General features: G+C 38.4%; 1 protein-coding gene and 1 pseudogene across 33 annotated transcripts in view; one reads left to right on the forward strand and one right to left on the reverse strand.

Annotated features, from left to right (window-relative positions):
- DOCK3 (dedicator of cytokinesis 3) overlaps positions 1-21,076 on the reverse strand; it is a 523,288-nt gene that overhangs the window by 477,258 nt on the left and 24,954 nt on the right. The gene's annotated exons all lie outside the window — the stretch shown is intronic.
- Positions 4,825-7,054, forward strand: LOC112908706 (eukaryotic initiation factor 4A-I pseudogene; annotated as a pseudogene).

The raw sequence follows: 21,076 nt of genomic DNA on the forward strand, positions 1-21,076 counted from the left end.
CCTAAAATGTTAAATTTGGGGGCAGCCCGGGTGGCTCAGCAGTTTAGCACTGACTTAGGCCCAGGTTGTGATCCTGGGGACCCGGGATCGAGTCCCACATTAGGCTCCCTACACGGAGCCTGCTTCTCCCTCTGTCTGTCTCTGTGTGTGTGTATGTGTGTCATGAATAAATAAAATCTTTAAAAAAAATAAAAAATAAAAATAAATAAAACAAAATGCTATATTTGTCAGTGAAACCATCTGGGCCTGGAGTTTTCTTTGTGGAACAGCTTTTAGTTACAAATTCCATTTCTTTAGCGGATATAGGGCTATTATAGTTTCCTATTATTCCTTGAATAACTTTTGTTAATTTGTCTATTTCCAAGAATTTTCCATTTCACCTAGGTTGCAAAGTTCATAGGCATAAAATGTATAATATTCCCTTTTTAACCTTTTAATGTTTATGGGATCTATAGTGATACACTCTCTTTTGTTCTTCATATTAGTAATGGTATCTCTATTCTTTTTTCTAAATCACCCTGTCAGCTTAGTGTCCTTCTCTCTTCAATACATAAGCTTTCATTCTCATTGATTTCCTGTATTGTTTTCCTAGTCCCATTTTACTATTTATACTTCTATCCATTATTCTTTACCCATATATATATAGAAAATTATTACTGCAATAAGTTCAGTTACTATCCATCATCTCACAGTTACAATTATTTTTTCTAATACTAAGAACTTTTAAGATTTACTCTTAGCAACTTTCAAATATACAACACAGTACTGTTAACTAGTCACCACACTGTCCATTATATCCCCAGAATTTATTTTTCTTATAACACAAAGTTTGTATCTTTTGACTATCCTCACCCATTTTCCTCATTCTCCATCCCTGCCTCTAGCAACCTCCAATCTGTTGTTTCTATGAACCTGTTTTTTTTTCCACTATCACACAGTATTCTTCTTTATCTGCATGACTTATTTCACATAGCAGAATGCCCTCAAGTTCCAACCATGTAGCAAATGATAAGATTTCCTTCTTTTTTATAGCTGAATAATATTCCATTGTACATATAACACCACATTTTTTTTTTTTTTTTATGATAGTCACACAGAGAGAGAGAGAGAGGCAGAGATACAGGCAGAGGGAGAAGCAGGCTCCATGCACCGGGAGCCTGACGTGGGATTCGATCCCGGGTCTCCAGGATCGCGCCCTGGGCCAAAGGCAGGCGCCAAACCGCTGCGCCACCCAGGGATCCCAACACCACATTTTTTTAATCCATTCATTTGCTGATGGAAACTTTGGTTGTTTCCATGTCTTGGCTATTATAAATAATGCTGTAATAAACTTGGGGATGAAGGTATCTCTTTGTCAATACTGATTTCATTTCCTCCATGTATATCCCATAAGTGGAATTGCTGGATCACTTGGTAGTTTTATTTTCAATTTTTGAAGACCCTCCACACTATTTTCCATAGTGGCTGCATCAATTTACATTCCCACTAATAGTGCACCAGAGTTCCCTTTTCTCCACATCCTCATCAACACTTATCCCTTGTCTTTCTGATAATGATCATTTTTTAAGATTTTATTAAGTTTTTATTTTTAAGTAATGTCTACACTCAACATGGAACCTGAACTCACAACCCTAGGATGAAGGGACATGCTACAATGACTGAGCCAACCAGGCACCCCTATAATGACCATTCTAACAGGTTTGAGGTGATATTTCATTGTACTTTTTGATTTGCATTTCTCTGATAATTAGTGATGTTGAGTACTTTTTCATGTACCTCTTGGTTATTCGTAGAACTTCTCTGGAAAATATTTATTCAGTTCCTATCACCTTTTTTTAAAGACTGTATGCATGTTTATATTTATGTATTTATTTGACAGAGAGTGAGTAAAAGCAGAAAGAGCAGTAGAGGGAGAGGGAGAAGCAGACTCCCCCCTGAGCAGGGAGCCCAGTGCAGGGCTTGACCCCAGGACCCCAATATCATAACCTAAGCTGAAGGCAGGCATTTAATCACCTGAACCACCCAGGCACCTTAGCCCTCTATCCATTTCTAAATCAGATTTTTTTTTATTGAGTTATATGAGTTCTCTACACATTTTAGGTATTACCCTCTTATCAGATATATAACTTGAAAATATTTTTATATTATTTGGGAAAGATAAGAATAGGTTCCAAAAAAAAAAAGAATAGGATCCCATTACATAGAAGAGTTAAAGGGCATACTGTTAAATCAAAAGTGATCACTTCTCGGCCTTTTGGCCAAGATCAAGTGTGAAATCAAGAGACTATAGTCAGAACAGTAAGCAGTTTTCAAATGACAACAATGCAGAAGGATAACCAACTAACCACCACTGAAATCTGGATGCTTTTATATTAAAAATTTGCTACACACGGTTTAGTGCCTGCCTTCGGCCCAGGGAGTGATCCTGGAGTCCTGGGATTTGAGTCCCACATCAGGCTCCCTGCATGGAACCTGCTTCTCCCTCTGCCTGTCTCTCTCTCTCTCTCTCTCCCTCTCTCTCTCTCTCTGTCTTCCATGAATAAATAAATAAAAATCTTAAAAAAAAATTTTGCTACATAGCAGTAGCAACTACACAGTAATTACTGCTGCTTACACTATTTTGAGATTTATAAAACCTTCAAGACAGTCATTTGGCTTCCATTTTTTAGTTCTAGGGTAGTCAACGTATTGGCAGTTACATAAATCCAAATCACAACACATCCTCCCAAACTCTATAAACCAAAAAGGAAAAGACATCAAAAACAAACAAATCAGGGCAGCCCAGGTGGCTCAGTGGTTTAGCGCCGCCTTCAGCCCAGGGCGTGATCCTGGTGACAGGGCATCGAGTCCCACGTTGGGCTCCCTGCATGGAGCCTGCTTCTCCCTCTGCCTATCTCTCTGCCTCTCTCTCTCTCTCCCTCTGTGTCTCTCATGAATAAATAAATAAAATCTTTTTAAAAAATCAATTAGGAAGACAAGAAAACTATATTGATATCAGAATTCTCAAAAACAAGGCAACAAGCAGCATTTTCAAGAAACCATAGGAAAGAAAGTATGAATGAAGGACTGTCTATCAAATCAAACTGTCTTTCAAGTACCAAAACATTTTTTTAAATTTTGAATTCAAGAATTCAGGGAATTCTATATACCCATGTTCCCTTCTTGAGCAAACTATTAAAGAATGAGACTCGTCCAACCAAAAGATGACTGGAAAAAGAATTATAAATGAAATGACTATAAATCTGATATACTTAATTACAGATCTAATAAAATATAGAGGTGAGGGCAAAAATAATATATAAATGTTATATATTTTGATGACATATAAATAATGCAACTAAATATTAAAGAAAGGAGGAAAAGGAACAAAAGTGAAATTAGCTTACTGCTCATTGTATAATAGGTGAGAGATAAAGGATAACACCGGAAAATGGCAAACTATATAGTAATATAGGACATTAAGTGCATTGAAAAAAAGTATAGCTTGGATAAAAACATAAGTGTTGCTAAATATCTACAAGATTGAAAAAAGGCACAAAAAGATGTAGAGAACATCACACTATAACAAAGATAACAAATATAAATCACATCGCAATTATTTTAAAAAGTAGGGCAGGGTCGAGACCAAAATTAAGTCTTATCTATAAATGTGAATGGGCTTTATTCATCCATTAAAAGACAAACATTTTCAGTTTGATACACACAGCAAGACCCAACCACATGCTTTATTTAAAAAGGAAACACATATAAAATAAAGTGACTCAGAAATGCAAAAAAAGGAATTTTTCAGTCTATGAATCATTTCAAATTCGTTTTTGTATACGGTGTGGACTAGAAGTCAAGACTAATTTTTCCATGAATATCAAGTTCTTCTAGTACTATATGATTAAAAGATTGTTCATTCATTATTCACTGATTTACATGGTCTCTTTGCCAAAAATCTCCATATACATAAATCCATGTGTAAATAAATCCATATACACATAAACTAGTTATGTATATATGGATTCTATTGCATTCCACTAATCTAAATGTCTATCTTTGCACCAATACCATAATGCCTTGCTTACTGTTGCTTCAAAAGAAGACATGAAGTCAGATTCCATACACTCTCCAACACTATTCTTTTTAAAAATTGTTTTGACTATTCTGTATATATATAAATTTTAGCTTGTCAAATTATGCAAAAAGTCTGCTAGATACTGATTGGAATAATAATACGGAGTCCTCCAATCCATAAACATGTTATCTTTCAACTTACTTTCAGTTCTCAGCAATGTTTTGTTATTTTCAAAACAGAGCTCTTACATATCCTACAAATTTTGTTGTATTTATTCCTCAGTATTCAATGCTTTTGCTATTATTGTAAAAATGTTCTATAATTTCACAAACTGTTCATTAGAAAAACAAAAATATATAACTGATCTTACATATATCAGCCTTATTCTGACACCCTGCCAAACTCCATAATTAATTCCAGTAATCTCTTTTCAGATTCTTTACAATTTTCTATATACATAATCACGGTGATCTATAAGTTTGAGTGTTCTACCTCTTTATTTTCAATATTCATGTTTGCTACAGGCCTACGTCATTTTATTGCACTTTGCCTTATAATGCTTCACAGATTTTGCATTTTTACAATTGAAGGTCTATGACAATCTTGCCTCAAGCAAGACTGACAGTGCCATTTTTTCCACAGTGTTAGCTCAATTCAAGTCTCTATGTCACATCTTGGTAATTCTTGAAATATTTTAAACTTTTTCATAATTATTATTGTGATCAGTGATCTCTGATGTTACTACTGCAACAGTTTTGGGTGCCATGAACTGTGCCCATAAAAGAGGTAAACTTTATCAATTAATGTTGTGTGTGTGCATGTTCTGACTGCTCTAACCATCAGCCATTCCCCTCTTTCCCTCTCCTCAGGCCTCCCTATTCCCTGAGACACAAAAATATTGAAATGAGGACAATTACTAGTCCTACCATGGAGTATTCAACTGAAAGGAAAACATACATGTCTTTCACTTCAAAATCAAAAGCTAGAAATGATTCAGCTTAGTGAAGAAGGCATGTTGAAAGCCAGTAGGCCAAAAGCTAGGCCTCTTGCACCAAATACTTAGCCAAGTTGTGAATGCAAAGGAAATGTTCTTGAAGGAAATTTTAAGTATCACTTCAGTGAACACACAAATTATAAAAAAGCAAAGCAGTCTTATTGCTGATATGGATGATACATGCTGGATAAGAGATCAAACCAGCCTCAACATTCTTTAAAGCCAAAACCTAATCCAGAGCAAGGTCCTTACTCTCTTCAAAGGCTGGGAGGGATGAGGAAGCTGCAGAAGAAAAGTGTGAAGCTAGCAGAGGTTGATTCATGAGGTTTAAGGAAAGAAGCCATCTCCCTAACACAGAAGTACAAGGAGAAACAAGAATGACTGATGTAGAAGCTGCAGTAAGTTATCCAGAAGATCTAGCTAAGATAAGTAATGAAGGTGGCTAAACTAAACAATAGAATTTATATGTAAACAAAGCAGCCTTATATTGGAAGACGCCATCTAAAACTTTTGTAGCTAGAGGGAAGTCAATGCCTGGCTTCAAAGCTTCAAAGGATAGGCTAATTCTCTTGTTGGGAGCTAATGCAGTTGGTGACCTTAAGGTGAAGCCAATGCTCACTTAAATTATGAAAATTCTAGGGCCCTTAAGAATTATGCTAAATCTACTCTGCCTATGCTCTATAAATGAAATAGCAAAGCCTAAATGACAGCACAGCAGTTTACAACACGGTTTACTGATTATTTAAGGCCACTGTTAAGACCTACCATTCAGAAAAAGGTTCCTTTCAAAATATTACTGCTTGGTGACACTGCACCTGGTCACCCAAGAACTCTGATGGAGATGTACAACAAGATTAATGTTGTTTTCATGCCTGTTAATATAACGCTAACACAACATCCATTTCAGCCCATGGTTTGTGAAGTAATTTCAACTGTCAAGTTTTATTATTTAAGAAATAAATTTTGTCTAGTTTCTAAGGATCATGTCTGCCATATCAAAATTCCTGATCCAGACACAATGGCCCCAATGGGACAGAGCCCAAAGGTGTCACTGAGAGTAACTGGAATGAGCTTGTTGACAGCTAGATGACATGAACCTCTCTGAGTCCCTTTTCCATGGCATCTATGCCTACGGTTTTGATAAGCCTTCTGCCATCCAGCAGCAAGCCATTCTTTGTATCAAGGTTATGATGCAATTGCTCAAGCCCAATCTGGGACTGAAAAAACAGCCAGTTTTGCTATATTAATTTTGTAAGAGACTGAACTGGATCTACAGGCTACATACATAGGCTTTGGTCCTGGCACCTACTAGAGAGTTGGCTCAGCAGATACAGAAAGTAGTCATGGCATTAGGAGATAACATGGGTGCCTCTTGCCATGCCCGCATTCAGGGAACCAATGTACATGCTGAGGTGCAGAAACTTCAGATGGAAGCTCCGCATATCACCATGGGTACCCCAGGTCATGTATTTGATATGCTTAACCAGAGATACCTATATCCCAAATACTTCAAGATGTTTGTACTAGTCAAGCTGATGAAGTGTTAAGCTACAGATTCAAGGACCAAATCTATGACATATTCCAAAAGCTCAATAGCAACACCCAAGGGGTTTTGCTGTGAGCTACAATACCTTCCAACATGCTTGAGGCGACCAAGAAGTTCATGAGATATCCCATTTGGATTCTGGTCAAGAAACAAGAGTTGACCCTGAAAGGTACCCGCCAGTTCTATATGAATGTGGAACAAGAAGGGTGGAGGCTGGATACACTGTGTGACTTGTATGAAACCCTAACCATCTTGCAGGCAGTCATATTCATCAACACCCAAAGGAAGTCTGATTGGCTCACTGAAAAGATGCATCCCGAAGACTTCATTATGTTTGCCATGCAAAGATATATGGACCAAAAGGAAAGAGATGTTATCACAATACTCTGGCTCTAGCAGAGTATTGATTTGCTGGCCAGAGGCATTGATGTGCAGCAGTTTCTTTAGTCTTTAACTATGACCTTCCCACCAACAGGGAAAACTATATCCACAGAATTGGTCGAAGTGGACAATTCTGCCTTAAGAGTGTGACTATTTAAAAAAAAAAAAAGTGTGTGACTATTAACATGGTGATAAAAGAAGACAAGGAGACTCCTTGTTCAAGATATCAAGACCATCTACAATACCTCCACTGAGGAGATGCCCCTCAGTGTTGCTGACCCTGAGGGGCTATCCTGCTACCTAGCCCTACCCACGGTTCAGTCCATGGGGGGCTGAAGACAACAAGGAAGGGGAGGGAAGGGAGCCAAGGGATAGATGTGTCATTTTTTTTCTTTGAATAAGTGTCATGTTAGGAAGGAAGGAAGGAAGGAAGGAAGGAAGGAAGGAAGGAAGGAAGGAAGAAGAAAATAAAAGAAGAGAAGAGAAGAGAAGAGAAGAGAAGAGAAGAGAAGAGAAGAGAAAGAAAAGAAAAGAAAAGAAAAGAAAAGAAAAGAAAAGAAAGAAAAGAGAAAATCTTCTTTAGTGATAGTGATTCCTTTTTCTGGACACAGCAAATTGAAAACCTTCTGGAAAGGATTCACAATTCTAGACGCCATTAAGAACTTTTGTAATTCAGGGGGATCCCTGGGTGGCGCAGCGGTTTGGCACCTGCCTTTGGCCCAGGGCGCAATCCTGGAGACCCGGGATTGAATCCCACGTCGGGCTCCCAGTGCATGGAGCCTGCTTCTCCCTCTGCCTGTGTCTCTGCCTCTCCCTCTCTCTCTCTCTCTCTCTCTCTCTCTCTCTCTCTGTGACTATCATAAATAAATAGAAAAAAAAATAAATTTGTAATTCAAAGGAAGAGGTCAAAATATCAATACAGAGTTTGGAAGCAGCTAATTCCAATCCTCATGGGTGACTTTGAAGGATTCATTATTTTCATGGAGAAAGTAACAAAAGATGTGGTATAAACAAGAAGAGAACCAAAAATAGTAGTAGAGCCTGAAGATGTGATTGAATTGCTATAATCTCATGATAAAACTTGAACAGATAAGGGGTTACTTCTTATGGGTGAACAAAGAAACTTTTTTTTTAAGATTTTATTTATTTATTCACGAAAGACATGGTGGGGGGGGGCAGAGGGAGAGCAGGCTCCATGCAGGAAGCCCAATGTGGGACTCGATCCTGGAACTCCAGGATCACGCCCTGGGCCAAAGGCAGATGTTCAACCGCTGAGCCACCCAGGTGTCCCAAGAAACTGGTTTCTTAAGATGGAATCTACTCGGGATGCCTGGGTGGCTCAGCAGTTGAGTGCCTGCTTTCTGCTCAGGGCATGATCCCAGGGTCCCAGATCGAGTCCCACATCGGGCTCCTTGCAGGGAGCCTGCTTCTCTCACTGCCTATGTCTCTGCCTCCCTCTCTCTGTCTCTCTCATGAATTAATTAATTAATTAATGAGTAAATAAATAGTGGAATCTACTCATGGTGACAATGCTGTTAAGACTGCTAAAATGATATCAAAGGATTTAGAATATTACATCAACTTAATTGATAAAGCAGCAGCAGACTTAAAAGGACTAACCCCAATTTTGGAAGTTCTACTGTGGTTAAAATGCTATCAAACAGCATCACGTGCTACAGAGAAAATCATTGTAAATAGAAAAGTCAATTGATGTGGCAAACTTCACTGTTATTTAAAGAAACTGCCACAGCCACGCCAACCTTCAGCAACCACCACCCTACTCAGCGGCTGTTAAGACCCTCCACTAGCAAAAATATTATAACTTAATGAAAGCTCAGATGACACTATTTTCTTTTTTCTTTTTTTTTTTTTTAAGATTTATTTTTTTTTACTTAATTATGATAGACATAGAGAGAGAGAGAGGCAGAGACACAGGAGGAAGGAGAAGCAGGCTCCATGCCAGGAGCCTGACGTGGGACTCGATCCTGGGACTCCAGGATCACGTCCTGGGCCAAAGGCAGGCGCTAAACCGCTGAGCCACACAGGATCCCCTTGACAGTATTTTCTTAAAGATTTATCTAAGGGGAGTGGAAAGAGGAGAGAGAGTGAGAGAGTGAATCTCAAGCAGACTCCCCACTGAGCCCAATGCAGGGTTTGATCTCATGATCCTGAGATCATGACCTGAGCCAAAATGAAAAGTCAAATGCTCAACCAAGTGAGCTACCCAGGTGCCCTGATAGTTAGCATTTTTTTAGCAATAAAGTGTTTTATAATTTGGGGGGAGGGGACTATAAATACTCTTTTAAAGTGTTTTTTAAAAGATTTTATTTATCCATGAAAGACACAGAGAGAGAAGCAGAGACATAGGCAGAGGAAGAAGCAAGCTCCTTATAGGAAGCCCGATGCAGGACTCCATCCCGGGCCCTGGGGCCATACCCTAAGCCAAAGGCAGACACTCAACCGCTGAGCCACCCAGGCATCCCTTAAGTTTTTATTACAATTCCAGTTAGTTAACATGCAGTGTAACTAATATTATTTTCAGGTGTGCAGTATAGTGATTCAACACCTCCAAGCAACACTGATGGTCATCACAAGTGTACTTCTTAATCCTCATCACCTATCTAAACCATTCCCCCATCTACCTCCCCTCTGGTAGCACTCAGTTTATTCTATATGGTTATGACTCCTTCTTGGTTTGTCTTTCTTTTTTCCCTTTGCTCATTTGTTTCTTAAATTCCACAAACAAGATCACATGGTATTTGTCTTTCTCTGACTTAAGGTATTACACTGTTTTATAAACATAATGCTATTGTACACTTAAAAGACTATAGTTTAATGTAAACATAACTTTTACATGCACTGGGAAACCAAAAAATTCATTTGACCCACTTCATTATGATATCCACTTTATTGCAGTGGTCTTGGAACCAAACTTACTACAATTTCGAAGTATACTTGTCCTTCTAGATTTATGGGACTAACAAAGCTCCCAAAATAATGTCAAATAGAAGTTGTAAAGGCAGATGTCCTTATTTTGTTCCCAAAGTTTGAAGAGAAACATACTATGTTTCATTAGTAAGCATAATGTTAGATGTGGGTTCTTCATATGTGCCTTTTATTAGATTGACAAATCCAGTATTATATAAAATATATAGGCTATATAAATTTTTATAAATTAAATATTTGTTTATATTAAGGGTTTTTACATCTATAATCATAGGGGAATACTGGTCTACAATTTTCTTTTAATATCCATGTTAGGTTTTAGATCAAGGTTACACTGGCTTCCTAATGAGTCAGGAAATGTTTCATCCTCTTTTGCTTTCTATAAGTATGTTTTGGGCACCTGGGTGGCCGAAACATACTTATAGCGTCTGCCTTCAGTTCAGGTCATGATCTCTGGGTCCTGGGATCGGTTCCACATTGGTCTCCCTGCTCCTCAGGGAGCCTGCTTCTCCCTCTGCCCCTCTTTCTTTCTGTCTCGTAAATAAATAAAATCTTTTTAAAAATAAAATAAAATAAAAGTATGTTTCATGGAATTCACATGTCAAACCATCTGAGACTTGAGTCTTCTTTGTGAGAAAATTTTCTTGATAGAAATTTAAGGGCATCTGGGTGGCTCAGTCAGTTAAGTGTCTGCCTTTGGCTCAGGTCATCCCTCTGCCCCTCCCCACCATGCTCATGCTCCCTCTCTCATATCTTTGGAAGAAAAATGTAATTTATTTAATATATTTATCATTCTGATTTTCTATTTCTTTCTGTGTCAATTTTGTTCAAATATGCCTTTCAAGGAATTTGTTAAGATGATTCATAATATTCCCTTATGTCCCCTCTTTCATTATGAATATGTTCTATTTAGATAAGTCTTAGTAAGACTGATCATATTTATCATATTTATCAATCCTTTCATTTTTTTTTATTTATTTATGATAGTCACACAGAAATAGAGAGAGAGAGAGAGAGAGAGAGAGAGAGAGAGGCAGAGAGAGAAGCAGGCTCCATGCACTGGGAGCCCGACATGGGATTTGATCCCAGGTCTCCAGGGTCATGCCCTGGGCCAAAGGCAGGCGCCAAACCGCTGCGCCACCCAGGGATCCCTTATCAATCCTTTCAAAAAATTACTTTTAGGGCAGCCCGGGTGGCCCAGCGGTTTAGCGCCACCTGCAGTCCAGGGTGTGATCCTGGAGACCCCGGATCAAGTCCCACATCAGGCTTCCTGCATGGAGCCCACTTCTCTCTCTGCCTGTGTCTCTGCCTGTCTCTCTCTCTCTCTCTCTCTCTCTGAATGAACAAATAAATCTAAAAAAAAATTAGTTTAATTAGTTTTCTCTAGTCTCCATCCATTTTCTACTTAATTGATTTCTGCTCTGATTTTATTTCTTTCATTCTATTTTTAACTTGCTATTGTTTTTCTAGTTTCTCTTGGTAGGTAACTTGAATCACCCACTTTAAATCTTTCTTTCCTTCCAGCCACTCTGGAAAAAGAGTATGGAATTCCTCAAAAAGTTAAAAATTGAACTACTCTATGACCCAGCAATTGCACTATTAGGTATTGACCCAAATGATACAAAAATACTAATTTGAAGGGATACATGCACCCTGATGTTTATAGCAGCATTATCAACAATAGTCAAATTATGGAAAGAGCCCAAATTTCCATCAACTGATGAATGGATAAAGATGATGTGGTGTGTATAAATATATATGTGATATAAATGGAATATTACTCACCCATCAGAAAGAATGAAATCTTGCCATTTGCAATGACATGGATTAAGTTAGAGGGTATTATGCTAAGTGAAATAAGTCAGAGAAAGACAAATACAATGATTTCACTCATACGTGGAATTTAAGAAACCAAACAAAAAGGGGTGCCTGGGTGGTAAAATCAATTAAGCATCCAACTCTTTGTTTCAACTCAGGTTGAAATGATCTCAGGGTCATGGGATCAAGACCTACACTGGGCTCTGTACACAGCACAGAGTCTCCTTAAGACTCTCTCTCTCCTTCTCCCTCTGCCCCTCTCCCCTGTGATGCTTGCTCTCTCCCTAAAATAAGTAAATAAAGCTTAAGAAAAAAAGAAACAAGACAAATGAATATTGAGGGGGGAGGCAAACCAAGAAACACATTTTTTTTTATTTTATTTATGTGAGAGACAGACAGTGAGAGACAGAGAGAGAGAGAGAGAGAGAGAGAGAAAGAACATATGAGCAGGGTGAGTGACAAAGGGAGAAGCAGATTCCCCACTGAGTAGGGAGCCCAACGTGGGGCTCAATCCCAGGACTCCAAGATCAAGACCTGAGCCACAGGCAGATGCTTAATGGACTAAGCCACCCAGGTGCCGCCAAGAAACAAATTCTTAATTACAGAGAACTGATGATTTCCAGAGGGTAGGTAGGTGTGTGGTAGAGGGATGATGGCTTAAATAGGTGATGGGGATTAAGGTGAGGGCACCTTGTGATGAGCACTAGGTGTTATAGTATGTAGGTGATGAATCACTAAATTCTACATGTGAAATTAATATTACACTGTGTTACCTAACTGGAATTTAAATAAAAACTTGAAAAAAATCTTTCTTTCCTCCAATATAAGCATTTAAAACTATAAAATTTCCCCCTGCTATGATAAGTGCAGTTGCCTCTGTGGTATTCCCCCTGAAAGCCCAGAACTTCACCTTACATCAGACAGACCCTGAATGAAACTCAGTGAGACACTCTCACTGTCCAGAACAGGCTCAGAAGAACTGCCAAAGATGAGGTGGGGCCTGGCCAGACTAGGCCTGAGAGGCACACCCAGGCAACAGAGCCTTGCATCAGTCAATGGACCAACACTGCTTCCGTGAGTTAGACCAAATCACCATGGAAATCTGAGACGCTGGCATCAGGGGAAACTGAGCAAAGGGTACAGGAGCCCTGTACCACCCTCCAACTTCTCTGCAAACCTAAAATCACTCCAAACTAAGAAGCTTATTAAAAAATAAAAAGTAAAATAAATAAGACTCTAAAATTTCCTCTAGCATTGCTTTACTGCATCCACAAATTTTGATGGTATGTTTTCAATATTAAATTCAAAACATTTCCTAATTTCCTTTGTAATTTTTTTAAATTGATGGATGGGTTTAGAAGTATTTCCAAATATTTGAGGATTTCCTGATTATCTTATCATTGCTCTAATTTTATTCTAGTTAGAGAATATCCTCTGTATTATTTCAATCCTTCAAAATGTATAAAGATGTTTTTTGGGTTAGCGTATAGTCTATCTTGGTGACTACATTATGCAATTTAAAAATCTGTCCTCTGCTGGGTGTAGTGATATAAAATTTCAATTGTGCCAAGTTTGAGCTGATAGTGTGGTTTAAATCTTCCAAAATCTTACTGATACTTTGTCTACTTGATCTACCATTTATTAAAAGACATATGTTAAAATCTCCCAATTATTATACATATATCTATTTCTCCCTTTAGTTCCATGAATTTTTGTTTCATGTGTGCTAAGGTTCTATTAATTGGCACATACACATTTAGGATTTTTGTATCTTCAGTAAACTTAAACTTTTATCATTATTAAATGTCCTTTGTCTCTAGTAGTATTCCCTGAAGTCTACTTTATCTGATAATAATACAACAAAATCAGTTTTCTTATGCATAATGTTTGTACAGCATATTTTTTTCTATCCCATTTTAGGTATTATCTATCAATATCTTCATCTTAAAGTGCATTTCCTGTTAACAGTGTACTGTTGAGTCACACTTTTTTTATTCAGTCTGATAATGTTGGTCTTTAAAATGGATTAGTCTACTTAGAATTAACATAATTTTTATATGGTTTAAGTCTACAGTCTTGGTTCTCTGTTCTTCTTCCTCCTTTGTTTTTGGCAAAACATCATTCTCCTAGATTCCCTTAGTTTTGTGCCCATGGTTTCCTTTAGCTCTATGAGTGTGTTTAAGGCAGATGATAAAAAGTCACATGTAGTTAAAGTCCAGTGTCCAGGCATTGTCAGGGACAGTTTCTGTTAATTTCTTTTTTTCCTATGAATAGGCGATAGGTTTTGTTTCTTTGTATATCTTATAAGTTTTTTTAATTGGAAACTGGAAGCTCTGATTATTATAATGTGGTAACTGAAAATTTAATTCTTCTCCCTTCCCAGAGTTTATTGTTGTAGGCTATAGTCATTTGTTTAGTGAGTTTCCTCAACTAGCTTTGTAAAGTGTATTGAGAGGTTTATGGCCACTGACATCTCTGTTACATTGGCTTAGTGCTCAGCTTGTGATTTTACAGAGATTTTCTTAAAGGCCTGGAGCCAAAACGGGGAAGCAAGAAGTACTCCCCTGTCTTAGCAGTCTGGCTTGAATTAGGGCACTCCTTCAATGTTTAGCCAGTCCATTTACAATTCTGACTTAACCTTCACTTTCTGCTCACACAGAGCCTGAAGACTAGCCAGAAGTGCAAGTTCAAGTCTTCTCGGGTCTTTTTGAGCATGTGTTTAGCTCTTGATATGCACACAGACTTTTGATTCCCTGGCATACACTTTGTAAAGCCTATTATTCCCCCACTGTATCTCCTTCACCAGCCTATCCCTTCCTAAGCTTTTCAGCGTCTCTGCCGCTTATCCCATCTGTGGTCCCTTGCCCCAAGTGATTATAACTAGTATACGCACAAGGAGGCTATTCTAGCCCTGAAAGAATTCTGAGGGAAGGCAAAACAAAGGCAAGTCCCTGAGCTGATCCCTCGCAGCACTACTAGACAGGTCAAAGTACACAACCTCAATTCTTTCAGAATCAAGTTCATACTGCCCCCACTCTGGCCCTAGCAAACCACACCAGGAATGTGGGTTATTGCTCCCGTAGCTGCTACCAGCCAGGGAATGGGGGGTGGTACTTACCATAATACCCTTTCACCAAAATTTACAGCCTCTTTCCCTTAAGTATTCACACCTGGTTGTTAAAGTTTTGGTTTTTTTTTTAATTAGATTCCAACGCTCAAAAGAAAAGCTCATCATGACAGTTTTTACCAGCTTGATCACTGCTTCAATAGAGGGGTGAATCCTTAAAGTGCCCTACTTTGCCATTATTGGTGACCTCATGTCCCCCCTTTGTTTCTGGTTAATAGAGAACGTTTTACAATTTCAATGGTTTCTTTTTTTTTTTTTTGAGGGTAGTTTGTGTTTTGGGTTTTGTTTTGTTTTTTTAGTTTCAGATGTAGTGTTCAATAATTTATTAGTTGCAAATAACACCTGGGGCTCATCACATCGCTTGCCCTCCTTAATGCCCATCACCTACTAAGCCAGTTCTCACATTGTTTCTGAGGTATTAAGATATTACTTAAGGAAAGACTACAGTAAATTAAGGATGCATACTGTAATCTCCAAAGTTCTAAAAACATCAAATAACATACCTTAAAAAAGTCAGTTGAAGACTATCTTCACTATCTCTATTTTCCCATCATCTGTGCTCCTGTTGTCATATTTTGCCTCTAGATATTTATAAACTCAACCAGACATTATTCATTCCTGTTGTTTCCCCCCTTAAGGTGCCTTCTAACTCTGGCTAATTTTAAGGTTTTCTTTGAATGTATTTACCTAGGTAATCCTATTTGGGTTTCTGTGAGCTTGTTGGGTCTGTGCACTGGGGTCTTTCATTCATATTGGAAAATTCTCAGGCATTATTTTCTCAATTATTTTTTGTTCAACTTTCTGTCTCCTGTTAGAATTCCAAGTACCCACATGTTAGCTTGATTTTATCCCACAGATCTCAAAAGCTCTGTTCAGTTTTATTATCATCCATCTTTTTCTTTATAGTTCAGTATGGATAATTTCTATTCAGTAGTCTATGAGTTGCCTCATCCTTCCAACTGTTGTGTCCTCTCTGCAGCTAAGCCCATCAAATGAATTCTTCATTTCTGACCCTTTACTTTTTGGTTCTAAAATTTCTATATGGGGCAGCCCGGTGGCTCACCGGTTTCGTGCTGCCTTCAGCCCAGGGCGTGATCCTAGAGACCCGGGATCGAGTCCCATATCGGGCTCCCTGCATGGAGCCTGCTTCTCCCTCTGCGTGTCTCTCTGCCTCTCTCCCCTCCCCCCCCCCCCGTGTGTCTCTCATGAATAAAGAAATAAAATCTTTCTAGAAAAAAAAAAAGAAAATCTTTTAAAAAAAATAAACTAAAATCATAAAGAAGAAAAGAAAAAAATAAATAAAATTTTTATATGGCTCACTCTTTTACAGTTTCCATTTCCCTGTTGAAATCGTTCATCTCTTTGTATATGTTGTCCATCTTTCCCATATACCCCTTAGCATATTTATCAAGGTTATCTTGGAGTCCCTATCTGTTAATGCTAACATCTCTGAGGCTGCTTCTATTGACTATTTTGTTTTAGACTGAGTCATTTTTATCATCATTCATTGCATGTCTCACAATTTTTTATTGTAGGCCAGACAACCGTGCTTTGTAAAGCATGTCCTTTCCTCTATCAGGCCACTAGACTAGAAGACTAAGTCCATCTGGGTACTTACACTAGGTCTGGCTTTATTTCACCTTTAATTTGATTATTTCAACTTTATTTTGATTTAGCTGACCACTGTTTCATGAATGTTTGGACACAGAATCATAACTTTCTCTTCGGCAAGGTTAGAGATCTGGATGCCAGCAAGATTTTTAAGATCTATGGCTTTCTAGCCCAGCTGAACCACAAAAGCTCTCTGCTTCATAAACCACAGAAGCTCTCAACCTATCTCACTCTGGCTCTCTCTCTGACAGCCAAACTACCAGCCTTTTAGACTCCTGGATTTTTATATCTTGGGAAATCACTTTGTACCTACCTGCCTTCTCTTAGTTTTCAGCAGCTGCCACTATGCTCTTGATGAAGTACTCCTGCATCTCAGGGAGATCTCTCTCAGCTTTCATGCCTTGTTCCCAGCCACTTGCACATCACTGCCATGCATTTAGTAAAGATCAACGAATCTTGGGGGTGTCCTCATAATCTCCTTGCCTTTTCCTCAGCCCCTGGCACACTTTCACCCCACACTAAGTGAAGACAGATGGGAAATAACTGGCAGGTAAGTGCAAACTTGCTCTGTAACTCTTGGTCTTCAAGATTCTGATGAATCATTAAAAGTTCATTGAAAGTTAACTTCCCCCTACCCTGTGATGAGTTCTCACCTCCCCCCACCATTCCCCCTGGGATAAAAGCAGCCAGCTATGATCTATTTGGTCACAGAAAATATATATTCCTCTCTAATCTAGTAGCAATACTACTCAGCAATAAAAAAGAAAAAAACTACTGATATATGCAACATGAATGAATTTCAAAATAATTATGCTGAGTAAAAGAAGTCAGGCCAAAAATTAAATGCATGCTTGATTCCATTTACATAGAATTCTAGAAATGCAAATTAATCTATAATGACACAAAGCAGAGCAGAGTTGCCTAAGAATGGGTGGGGGAGAGGCAAGAAAGAGGGACTGCAAAGGGAACTGAAAACTTTTGAGAATAACTGATATGTTCATTATCATGATTGCAGTGATGGCCTTACAAATATATACATGTTGAAATGTATCAAATGGTACACTCTAAATATACACAGTTTATTGTATGTGAATTATACCTCAATAAAGATGCTTTTTAAAAACAACCAGAGCAGGGATCCCTGGGTGGCTCAGTGGTTTAGCGCCTGCCTTTGGCCCAGGGTGCGATCCTGGAGTCCTGGGATCGAGTCCCACGTCGGGCTCCCAGCATGGAGCCTGCTTCTCCCTCCTCCTGTGTCTCTGCCCCTCTCTCTCTCTCTCTCATAAATAAATAAATAAATCTTTAAAAAAAAAAAACAGAGCAGTACGGATATAAAAATACGAAATGAAAAATGGTGGACAAGAGCAGCAAAATGTACAAGCAGACAAGGAACATCCTTCACTATCATACTGGAGAAGACAAAAGTTGTGATCAAACATTTCACCATTAAAAAACATAATAAAGCCTATGAAAAAGGACCACAACACATTAAGTACAAGAACTCAATAAGAAATGTTAGGACAACAGAAGAAAATGAGACAAAAAAATGACACAACTCAAGGAGAAAAAAAAAAAAGATATGAAGACAAAATTAGGAGGCATAAGAAAAAATAAGCACTACAGAATGCATAGTAAAAAGCAGAGGATGGGGTGCCTGGATGGCTCAGTCAGTTAAGTGTCTGCCTTTGGCTCAGGTCATGATCCCAGGGTCCTCAGACTGAGCCCCATGTGTGGCTCCCTGCTCAGTGGGGAGCCTGCTTCTTCCTCTCTGACCGCAGCTCCACTTGCTTGTGCTCACTTGGGTAAATCCCCAGCAGTGCAATTGCTGGGTCATAGGGCAGTTCTATTTTTAACTTTCTGAGGAACCTCCATACTATTTTCCAGAGTGGCTGTACCACTTTGCATTCCCATCAACAACGTCAGAAGGTTCCCCATTCTCCACATCCTTGTCAACATCTGATGCTTCCTGACTTGTTAATTTTAGCCATTTTGACTGGTATGAGGTGGTATATCATTGTGGTTTTGATTTGTATTTCCCTGATGTCAAGTGATGTTGAGCATTTTTTCATGTGTCTGCTGGGCACTTATATGTGTTCTCTGAAGAAATGACTATTCATGTCTTCTGCCCATTTCTTGACTGGGTTATTTGTTTTTTGGGAATTGAGTTTGGTAAGTTCTTTTTTTTTTTAAGATTTTATTTATTCATGAGAGACAAAGAGAAAGAGAGAGAGAATGAGAGGCAGAAACACAGGCAGAGAGAGAAGCAAGCTCCTTGCAGGGAGCCTGATGTGGGACTCGATCCTGGGACCCCAAGATCACACCCTAGGCCAAAGGCAGGCGCTAAACCACTGAGCCACCCAGGGATCCCCGATAAGTTCTTTATAGATTTTGGATACTAGCCCTTTGTCTGATAAGACATTTGCAAATATCTTATCCCATTCTATAGGCCGCCTTTTAGTTTTGTCAACTGTTTCCTTGGCTGTGCAAAAAAGCTTTTTATCCTGATGAAGTCCCAATAGTTCATTTTTGCTTTTGTTTCCTTTGCCTTTAGAGATTGTCTAACAAGAAGTGACTTGTTGTCACTCACTTGTCTAACAAGAAGTGACTATGGCCAAGGTCAAAGTGGTTCTCCTCTAGGATTTTGATGGATTCCTGTCTCACATTCAGGTCTTTCCTCCATTTTGAATTTTTATGTATATTATAAGAAAATGGTCCAGTTCCATTCTTGCATGCAGCAGTCTAATTTTCCCAACACCATTTGTTGAAGAAACTGTCTTTTTTCCATTGGATGTTCTTTCTTGCTTTGTCAAAGATCAGCTGACCATAGAGTTGAGGGTCCATATCTTGGTTCTCTATTGTGTTCCACTGATCTGTGCGTCTGTTTTTGTGCCAGTACCATGCTGTCCTGATGATCACAGTTTTGTAATAGAGGTTGAAGTCCGGAATTCTGATACCCCCAGCTTTGGTTTTCTTTTTCAACATTCCTCTGGCTACTTAGGGTCTTTTTTAGTTCCATACAAATTTTAGGATTATTTGTTCTAATTCTGTGAACAATGTCAGTGGTATCTTGATAGGGATTGCACTGACTGTGTAGATTGCTTGGGTAGCATAGACATTTTAACAGGATTTGTTCTCCCAATCTGTGAGCATGAAATGTTTTTGCATTTCTTTGGGTCTTCCTCAATTTCTTTCTTTAGTTTTCAGAGTACGGATTCTTTAGCTCTTTGGTTAGGCTTAACCAAAGATTAACCTGGTTAGATCCTAGGTATCTTATGGTTTTTGGTGCAATTGTAAATGGGATAGATTCCTTGATTTCTCTTTTTTATGCCTCATTGTTAGTGTACAAAAATGCAATTGACTTCTGTGCACTGATTTTTTATCTTGCCACTTTGTTGAATTTCTGTATGAGTTCTAGAAATTTTTGGAAGGAATCTTTTGGGTTTTTAACACAGAGGATCAAGTCATCTGTGAAGAGTGAGAGTTTGACTACTTCTTTCCCAATTCGGATTCCTTTCATTTCTTCCTGTTATCTGATTGCTGAGGCTACAACTTGCAGTACCATCTCAAACAACAATGTTGAGAGTAGACATCCCTGTCGTGTTTCTGACCTTAAGGGGAAAGCTCTCAGTTCTTCCCCATTGAGGATGATATTCACTGTGGGCTTCTCCTGTATGGCTTTTATGATATTGAGGAATGTTCCCTCTAACCATACTACACTGTGGAGAGTTTTTATCAAGAAAGGATGCTGTATTTTGTCAGTGCTTTTTCTGCATCTATCAAGAGGATCACATGGTTCTTGCCCTTTCTTTTACTAATGTAGTGTAGTAGTGTATCATACTGATTGATGTTTAGATGTTGAACCATCTTTACAGCCCAGGAATAAATCCCACTTGTTTGTGGTGAATAATCCTATTAATGAACTGTTGGATCCTATTGGCTTGTATCTTGGTGAGAATTTTTGCATCTAAGTTCATCAGGGGTATTAGTAATTCTTTTTGGTGGGATCTTTGTCTGGTTTGGGGATCAAGGTAATGCTGGCCTCATAGAATGAGTCTGGTGGGTTTCCTTCCTTTTCTATTTTTTGGAACAGCTTCAGAAGAATAGGTATCAATTCTTTAAATGTTTGGTAGAATTCCACTGGGCAGCCATCTGGCCCTGAACTCTTGTTTCTTGGGAGATTTTTTATTACTGTTTCAGTTTCTTTGCTGGTTATTGGTCTGTTCAGGTTTTCTATTTCTTCCTGTTTCAGTTTTGGTAGTTTATATGTTTTCTAGGAATGCATCCATTTCTTTTAGATTGCCTAATCTGTTGGCATTTAGTTGCTCATAATCTGTTCTTATAATTGTTTGTATTTCTTTGGTGTTGGTTGTGATCTCTCTGCTTTCATTCATGATTTAATTTACTTGGGTCCCTTCTCTTTTCTTCTTGATAAGTCTGGCTAAGGGTTTATTGATCTTATTAATGCTTTCAAAGAATCAGCTCCTAGTTGTTTTGTTGATCTGTTCTACTGTTCTTCTGGTTTCTATTTCATTGATTTCTTCTCTATTCTGTATTATTTCTCTTCTCCTGCTTGGCTTAAGCTTTATTTGATGT

Source organism: Vulpes vulpes, chromosome 9 (assembly GCF_048418805.1).
Source record: "Vulpes vulpes isolate BD-2025 chromosome 9, VulVul3, whole genome shotgun sequence".
In the NCBI taxonomy this organism is placed as follows: Eukaryota; Metazoa; Chordata; class Mammalia; order Carnivora; family Canidae; genus Vulpes; species Vulpes vulpes.